This window comes from Adiantum capillus-veneris, chromosome 15 (assembly GCF_014529385.1).
Source record: "Adiantum capillus-veneris isolate H3 chromosome 15, ASM1452938v2, whole genome shotgun sequence".
Lineage (NCBI taxonomy): Eukaryota > Viridiplantae > Streptophyta > Polypodiopsida > Polypodiales > Pteridaceae > Adiantum > Adiantum capillus-veneris.
In genome coordinates, this window is record NC_140945.1 from 91,938,171 (window position 1) to 91,946,864 (window position 8,694).

The 8,694-nt window shown below is 42.7% G+C and overlaps 1 pseudogene; it reads left to right on the top strand.

Moving 5' to 3' along the window:
* Positions 1-268: 268 nt before the first annotated feature.
* LOC147441059 (uncharacterized) lies at positions 269-7,498 on the top strand (annotated as a pseudogene).
* Positions 7,499-8,694: the final 1,196 nt, after the last annotated feature.

The window sequence follows — 8,694 nt, forward strand, 5'->3', positions numbered from 1 at the left end:
AAGTGTGTAGTCATGTTATTTTGTTATTTTGTTTTAGATTTCTATTATTCTTGGTTGGAAAAGGCTTTCTATCAGGGATTCCATTCTTAGCTAAGCAGTGGGCACAACTATCTACTGGGGAAGGATGCATGTACTCCCCTTCCATGCATAAGCTCACTACTTGGGAGATGGAGGCATGTCCATGGTGGATAGACATGGCTTCTGGGCATGTATTGGAGAGAGAGAGAGAGAGAGAGAGAGAGAGAGAGAGAGAGAGCTTCACGATACTATGAGAGTTGGTGGCACATCAGTCGATGTGCCTCTCCCTCTTAGAGTGGACGAGGTGAAATCCGGTAAATGGTTACTCAAAATAGCCTCAAACATAATTTTTCTAAGAGCTTTAAATTCTCTTTTTCCTAAAGTTATTTGTTATACATACCGGTAATATTGTGTTTCTTTGCTTTTTTCAAGCTACAAATACTTCTCGCAAGGAAAAGGAGGTGATTGTTGAGACTAGGGTGGATGCAAACATGGAGGGAAAGCATGGTGAGATTTCACTTGTGATGCAATTGTTTGTTTCGTTCATTTATTGGAGTTAAGTCACTTCGTACTGCCTCTTGTATCGCAGTACCTCTTGGGGAGATTGTTGCAAAGAAAACCATTTCTTTTGTCTACATCGTTGATACTCCCTTGTCTTCTCTGTCCTCATTGCCTGACTCACGATGCATGGCCATTTCTGGAGACTACATAGCCATTGCTGCTGATTTTAGGGCCGGTGTTCGACATCCGGCATGGATTCGTGTTCATGAGCACATGGGATGTGCACGCCTTGATGGGACCTTGTGCATGCGTGGTGGGAGAACAGTCGCATGAGCTGCTGATTTTATTTTTTTGGATCTTCCCTTTGGTGGTTCCCCATTAGCCTCCCCTATTGTACCCCTTTGGGATGTTTGTAGTGAGGATCATGTTCGTGCAGGCATGCAGCTTGCATATTCGAGTTTGTCAGACTCAGGGTGGTTGTTGATCATGGTCTCTATGGCAGGTTTTTGCTTCATTCATAATTTTATACAATACTTGTCGAGTTTTGTTGTGTGTTTTTTATTGTGACTTTTGAAACCTCTTGCAGGAGATACCATTGGCTGGGTTGAGAGATTTTGTCGTGCATCAGAGATGGCTATTCTGTTAGGAAATAAGACGTAGCATCTGTTGGGTTGTCCTCAGTGTGTACCTTGACCAGATCAATGAGCTTTTTTGGCCAAGAAATCTCTCATGAGATTGTTAGGAAATAAGACGTAGCTGAATAGATAATTGAGTAGATTACTTAATGGAGAGAGACAGATTTATATACACGAGATTATAGAGTAGAGAGAGAGAGAGAGAGTACACACGATATACGTGGTTCACCCAATGTGGGCTACGTCCACGGGAAAGCAGCCACTCAATGGCTTTAGTACTTCAAAACAAGAAGTAGTTTACAAAGGGATTATACCCTTAATGGAGCTCCCGCCTTGCTTCACTCTCACCACCTCACACTCACCTTGTTGCATCAACTCCACACTATGAAATGTATGTAGAAATGGCCTCCTTTTATAGACCAAAAGGGCTGCCCTCTCTTATGAGAGATAGCCATGTGTAGCCGCCCTTGTGCGAATAAGTCCAAATCGGACCCTCCAATCCGCCCATGTGTGGCCGCCCTTGAGAAGACAAGTCCGCTTTTGAATTCGGCCACTGGCCATTGAATTCGGCCACCGGCCGTTGACTTCCGACCACCGGCCACCGGCCATTGACTTTCGACCACCGGCCATCGGCCATTGACTACCGGCCACCGGCCAACCGACCGGTTGTTTTCCGACCACTTTTCGGCCGCCGTCCGGCCATAATATTCCGGCGAAAAGGAATATTCCGGTGAAAAAAAAGTTCTCGGGGGCCTCCGCCCCCAAGGTCTTTAAAGTTGCCCCTGATTCTTGTCCGTGAAAATTTTGGTTTCCGGTGAGTGATTTTCCTTCACGCACGATGGCTTCTCCTCATAATGGGGGCCTTACAAATGTGCGCTTTTACCACAGAAAATTACAAGGGTAAATCAGGCTCCATACTTAACAATCTCCCACTTGGAGATTGATCTCCAAACCAAACCTGTGACTGCTTTCCATTCTGGCTTCTTATCCTTGAATGGCGATTGAAGATGAGCAAAATCTCAACTTCTCCTTGTTGACCACCTTTGTAAACATGTCTGCAGGATTTTCACTTGTATGCACCTTTCCTAGCTTTAGTTGTCCCTCTTCCAAAAGAGTGCGTATGAAGTGATATCTCACCTCAATGTGCTTTGTCCTTGAATGAAAGGCTGAGTTCTTCGCAAGATGGATAGCGCTTTGGCTATCACTATACAAGACACAATTGTCTTGTTTGAATCCAAGCTCTTTTAAGAATCTGTGAAGCCACAGAATTTCTTTGCTTGCCTCCGTCATTGCTACATACTCTGCTTCCATGGTAGAAAGTGAAACCACTTTCTGCAGCTTTAAAGCCCAGCTTACTGCTGTGCCTCCAACCGTGAACACATAGCCAGTAGTGCTCCTTCGAGTATCTTTGTCACCTGCCATATCTGCATCAGCATACCCTTCTAGAAAAATATCAGTTCCTCCAAAATACAAAGCATTTGTTGTTGTCCCTTTTAGATACCTAAGTATCCACTTCACAGCTTGCCAATGTTCTTTACCTGGGTTGTCCATGAACCTACTCACAACTCCCACTGCATGTGCAATGTCTGGCCTTGTCTAGACCATAGCATACATTAGAGAACCTACCACTGCAGCATATGGAACTTTAGACATATAGGCTATCTCCTCTTGTGTCTTTGGACACATATCCTTCGTTAGTTTAAAATGACCAGCCAAAGGTGTAGAAACTGGTTTTGCATTTTGCATTGCAAACCTTTCTAGTACCTTCTTGATGTAATCTTCTTGAGATAGCTTTATTGTCTTCTTCGTCCTGTCCCTTGATATTTTCATACCAAGTATCCTCTTTGCAGCACCTAAATCTTTCATTGAAAAAGATTTGGACAGCTCCTCTTTTAGGTCTTTGATGTCCTGCATGTTAGCACTTGCAATCAACATGTCATCAACATACAACATTAGGATGATGAATTTCCCATCTCCCAAATTCTCCGTGTAGACACAGTGATCCGAGTTGCATCTTGTGAATCCATGATCCAACATCCATCGATCAAACTTCAAGTACCATTTTCTTGATGCTTGCTTTAAACCATACAAGCTCTTCTTTAATCTGCAAACCATTTTCTCCTTACCTTTTACTTCATATCCCTTTGTTTGAAGCATGTAGATTTCCTCCTCTAAGTCACCGTGAGGGAATGCCGTATTTACATCCATTTGCTCGAGATTTAGATCATGAGTAGCCACAAGGCTTAAGACAAGCTTAATTGAGTTCATTTTTACAACAGGAGAAAATATTTCATTGAATTCAATACCTTTCTTTTGAGAAAAACCTTTTACCACAAGCCTAGACTTGTACCTTTTCTTCCCCCCTTCTTCTTCCTTTAGCTTGTACACCCATTTTTTTTGAAGTGCCCGCTTACCTTTAGGCAACTCAACCAACTCCCATGTTTGGTTGCGATGTAGTGAGTCCATCTCCACTTGCATGCTCTTCGTCCATTCTTCTTTGGATTCATGTTGCATAGCTTCTTCATATGATTCCGGCTCTCCAGAATCTGAGATCAAGAGATGGTTGAAGGAAGGAACAAACCTTTCTGGAGGTCTACTTGCTCTTGTAGATCTTCGGGGAATAGGTTGAGGCTCCTCATTTGGTTGACGTTGTTGCACATTGTCACCGTTTGCAGTCCTTGAGTCTTCTCCGTCCTCAAGCTCCATGTACTCATCACCTGTTTCTTTTGTTTTTTTTCTTTCCAAGTAATCTTTGTACATATTTTGTTCGTTAAAAATTACATCCCTACTCCTTAAGATTTTACCATCTTCAAGATTCCATAGGCGATACCCAAAGTCTCCTTCTCCATAGACAATGAAGAAACACTTTTTGGACTTTGCATCTAACTTTGATCTTAGGCTTCTATCTATGTGCATGAAAGCCTCACACCCAAACACTTTGAGAAATGCATAATTCACCGGTTTACCTATCCATGTCTCTTCTGGAACTCCCCCATCCAATGCCGTTGAGGGTGACCGATTGATTAAGTACACAGACGTACTTACAGCTTCTGCCCAAAGCTCAAGCGGTAGGCCTGCATGTAGCCGCATGCTTCGTGCTCGTTCCATGATTGTCCTGTTCATCCTTTCCGAAATCCCATTTTGTTGAGGTGTCCTTGGGGTTGTCCTTTGCCTCCAAATGCCATTGCTAGCACAAAAGCTTTCAAAAGCTTGGCTGCAATATTCACCTCCATTGTCGGATCTGAGGCATTTAACCTTGGTACCTGTTTCATTCTCCACCAAGGCTTTCCACCTTTGAAATATGGAAAATACATCGAATTTATTCTTCATGACATAAACCCATGTTTTTCTAGTCGCATCGTCTATGAATGTTACATAGTACAATGAGCCACCAAGTGATGGTGTACTTGCAGGACCCCAAACATCAGAATGAACCAACTCAAGTTTTCTATTTTTTCTTTCATTTCCTGATTTTTGAAATTTTACTCTCTTTTGTTTACCATAAACACAATCTTCCCAGAACTCTAATTCCACTTCTTTCAAACCTGGTAGAAGCTTCTTTGTTTGAAGGATTTGCATTCCTTTGGCACTCATATGCCCAAGTCGGTAGTGCCACACCGCACTGTCAACTTATGTAGTTGCTGCACAAGCTGAAGGTTGCGTGCTAACAGTACACAAGTAAAGTGTACCGACTTTTTCACCCTTGGCAATCACCAAAGATCCCTTTGAGATCTTCCACCGTTTGTTTCCGAATGCAATGTTGTGACCTTCATCGTCCAATTGTCCTGTAGAGATCAAATTTTTGCGAAGAGAAGGAACATGCCTAACATCTTTAAGCTTCCATTCATTTCCGTTAGCAGTTTTGACAGAAACTGTACCTTTGCCGACAATCTCACAAGCTTCATCATCTCCCAAGTATACATACCCAAAATTACCTTTGGTGTAGTCTTGGAAATGTTGCTTGTGTGGTGTCGCATGGAATGAAGCCCCGGAATCTACTATCTAGGAATTAGACACATTGCCTAATGAGAGAATTAGAGCATCTTACTCTACTTTACCTGCCACATTGGCCTCCGATGTTGGCTTGTTGTCTTGAGACTCTGTCTCCTTCTTCTTCTTGAACCAGCAATCCTTCTTGACGTGGCCCTTCTTGCCGCAGTTCCAACATTCAAGAACTGACTTTGTGCGTGACTTGCTCCGCCTTGAGCGACCACGACCCTTTTGGTTTTTGAAACTCTCCTTAAGCCTTCCTCTTGTTTCCACTGATAGTGCAGCACTTGATGATTCTCATGTGCTTCTCCGTCGCATTTCCTCGCTTAGGAGAACACCCACAACATCATCAAACTTAAGAGTATTTGTGCCAGAGATAGAATTACTTACAACCATCACAAGGCTGTCCCAACTATCCAGTAGAGATGATAGTATAAGGAGAGCTCGCACTTCGTCATCGAAATTGATTTTCACTGATCGAAGTTGACTTATGTTTGTGTTAAAGTCATTTAGGTGTTCTGCAACTGAACCATTCTCTGTCATCTTTAGATTGAACAAGTGCTTCATAAGAAATACCTTATTGGATGCCGATGGTTTCTCGTAGAAGTCGTCAAGTGACTTCATCAAGTCCTCCGTGGTCTTCATCTCCGAAACATTGAAGGCCACCGTTGACGCCAAGCTTAACTGGATTGTTCCCAATGCCTTTTGATCAAGGACAATCCATGCTTCATCTGCCATTGTTGCGGGCTTCTTCGCAAGACCGCCTAGTGGCAAATAGAGGTCCTTCTGGTAGAGATAGCCTTCAATCTGCATCTTCCAATGTTGGTAGTTTTTGCCGTTAAACTTCTCAATCTTGAGCTTCCCTTCCTCCGCCATAACTCCCACTCAATTCAAGGAATCCTTTCCTTGAGATAATTTAGCTACGAGCAAACCTTGCTCTGATACCAGTTGTTAGGAAATAAGACGTAGCTAAATAGATAATTGAGTAGATTACTTAATGGAGAGAGACAGATTTATATACACGAGATTATAGAGTAGAGAGAGAGAGAGAGAGAGAGTACACACGATATATGTGGTTCACCCAATGTGAGCTACGTCCACGGGAAAGCAGCCACTCAATGGCTTTAGTACTTCAAAACAAAAAGTAGTTTACAAAGGGATTATACCCTTAATGGAGCTCCCGCCTTGCTTCACTCTCACCACCTCACACTCACCTTGTTGCATCAACTTCACACTATGAAATGTGTGTAGAAATGGCCTCCTTTTATAGGCCAAAAGGGCTGCCCTCTCTTATGAGAGACAGCCATGTGTAGCCGCCCTTGTGCGAATAAGTCCAAATCGGACCCTCCAATCCGCCTGTGGCCACCCTTGAGAAGACAAGTCCGCTTTTGAATTCGGCCACCGGCCACTGGCCATTGAATTCCGACCACCGGCCATCGGCCATGGACGACCGGCCACTGGCCAACCAACTGGTTGTTTTCCAACCACTTTTCGGCCGCCATCCGGCCATAATATTCCGGCGAAAAGAATATTCCGGCGAAAAAAAAAGTCTCGGGGGCCTTCGCCCCAAGGCCTTTAAAGTTGCCCCTGATTCTTGTCCGTGAAAATTTTGGTTTCCAGTGAGTGATTTTTCTTCACGCACGATGGCTTCTCCTCATAATGGGGGCCTTACAAATGTGCGTTTTTACCACAAAAAATTACAAGGGTAAATCAGGCTCCATACTTAACATATTCATTGTCGCATTGTGGTCCTCCGTCATGGAGCTTATGGTTACGGTAATAGCTTTGGTGGTCGGATTGAGGTAATGCTCTTCTACATATTAACTTGTTTGTTTCTCATTTTGGTGTGTTATTATTATTGTGATTGCCCTCTAATTGTCTATGTGGTGGTGTAGTGTCATTGTTCTCTCTTACTTATGGTGCATAGGGTTGGCATGCAACCACCTTGCTTTGTGGTTGAGAGCACTCCACTATTCAATCGGCTTGGCATGCAGCCTTTGGATTCTTACATGATGCACCATCTTCCAGAGTCTTCTCTAGCCAGATCATCATCAGGGGAGCCATGGCGTGGTGGCTTGCAACGAAGTCACTCTTTTATTGCATGTTTTTTGGAGCTTCTTTGTAGGCCTAGAGGTCTTTGTTTGGAGTTGGGATGTAGTACAACGCCCGTATTGGTAGCATGCTTAGGCACAGGGCGGGTGTGTGCAGCAGTCGACATTGATGACACTTTGATTTCAGATTATGTGCAGCCATTATTTCGCCCTAAAAAGCGAAGCAGAGAGGAAGCCTCCACCTCTCTTGATGTTGATGATGTGGGTGACATGCCTTCGCGTGTCAATCCCTTTGATGAATAGTGAGAGTCCACCTTACACTTCATTTCCCCCACCTATTTTATGTTTCCATCATACGTTTATGCTATTTTGTCACTTTTTTGTATCATTGTTTAGTATTTGAAAATTATGGATAATGATTCAAACAACAATTTGAGATTTCTTGTGCTTTTAGGATGTAGATTTTGTATTGCTTGCATGCGGATTGTGAGACTTATCTTTTTCTTTTTGTATGGAAGTGTGTTGCTAGTTTATGCTGAGGGGATTGCAAAAACCATGGCTGTTGATATACGATACGATTTTGACACCCACAAGAAGTGTCAGAGACTCAATGTCTTTATTGATGACGAGTGTGACTCTTCATAGTCACGAGATAGAACCATATCATTTCTTGTTTTCATTAGAGTGCAAAGGCACGACATGCTGTTCTCTATATTCCACTTGTTATCTTACAAATCTAAAGAAATCTGTCTTTTTTTGTACAAGATTTGGCAATTCTCTCTTAGTACAGTTTTAGAAACTTTGTAGATGTATGAGCATTGTTGACTTGCATTAGTTTAAAGTTAAAATAAAAATTATGGTGTTGAATGTAGTTGTGGATCATTGCATGGTTTGTAATAGCTTTGCTACTAGCTTGGGTTTTTCATTGCTCAACATCAAGTATCAACTGTGCAAAAGAATCTAGAGTCTAATTTTGAACAAACATATTGCTACAATTACTTAGGGATCTAAGATCCTACTATTATTAAAGTAGGATCTTCATTCATCTTTCTTATCAAAGCCCATTTGGTTTCTTTATTCATTTGCTCGGATTTTCCTTCGCTCGAAAAATCTCGCTCGCCACATGGTAAGACTCCCACTTTCTAGCAAAGAGACCACCAAGGTACACAACATCCAATCACGCAGTTGTGACTACCTTCACACAAGTGTTAAATTCCACAACCAGGAAACCCATTGATCACGTGCAGTATGTGCTATCCACATTGAAGGGTACCAAGAAAGAGGGCAAGATCAGTTACCTAGGTGCACCTGAGGTACTCACAAGAATAGTGTATCATGCTATCAGCATGGCAGACAATTTGTCGTCCGTCCCATATCAAAACACATGGATAGTATCAGCACAGCCATCTCCAAGAACCACAAGGTCGACAAAAAGAGTTTACAAATCTGATGAGGAGTCTGCAAAAAGCTTTCATGAAGCACATAGCAGCGAAAGATCA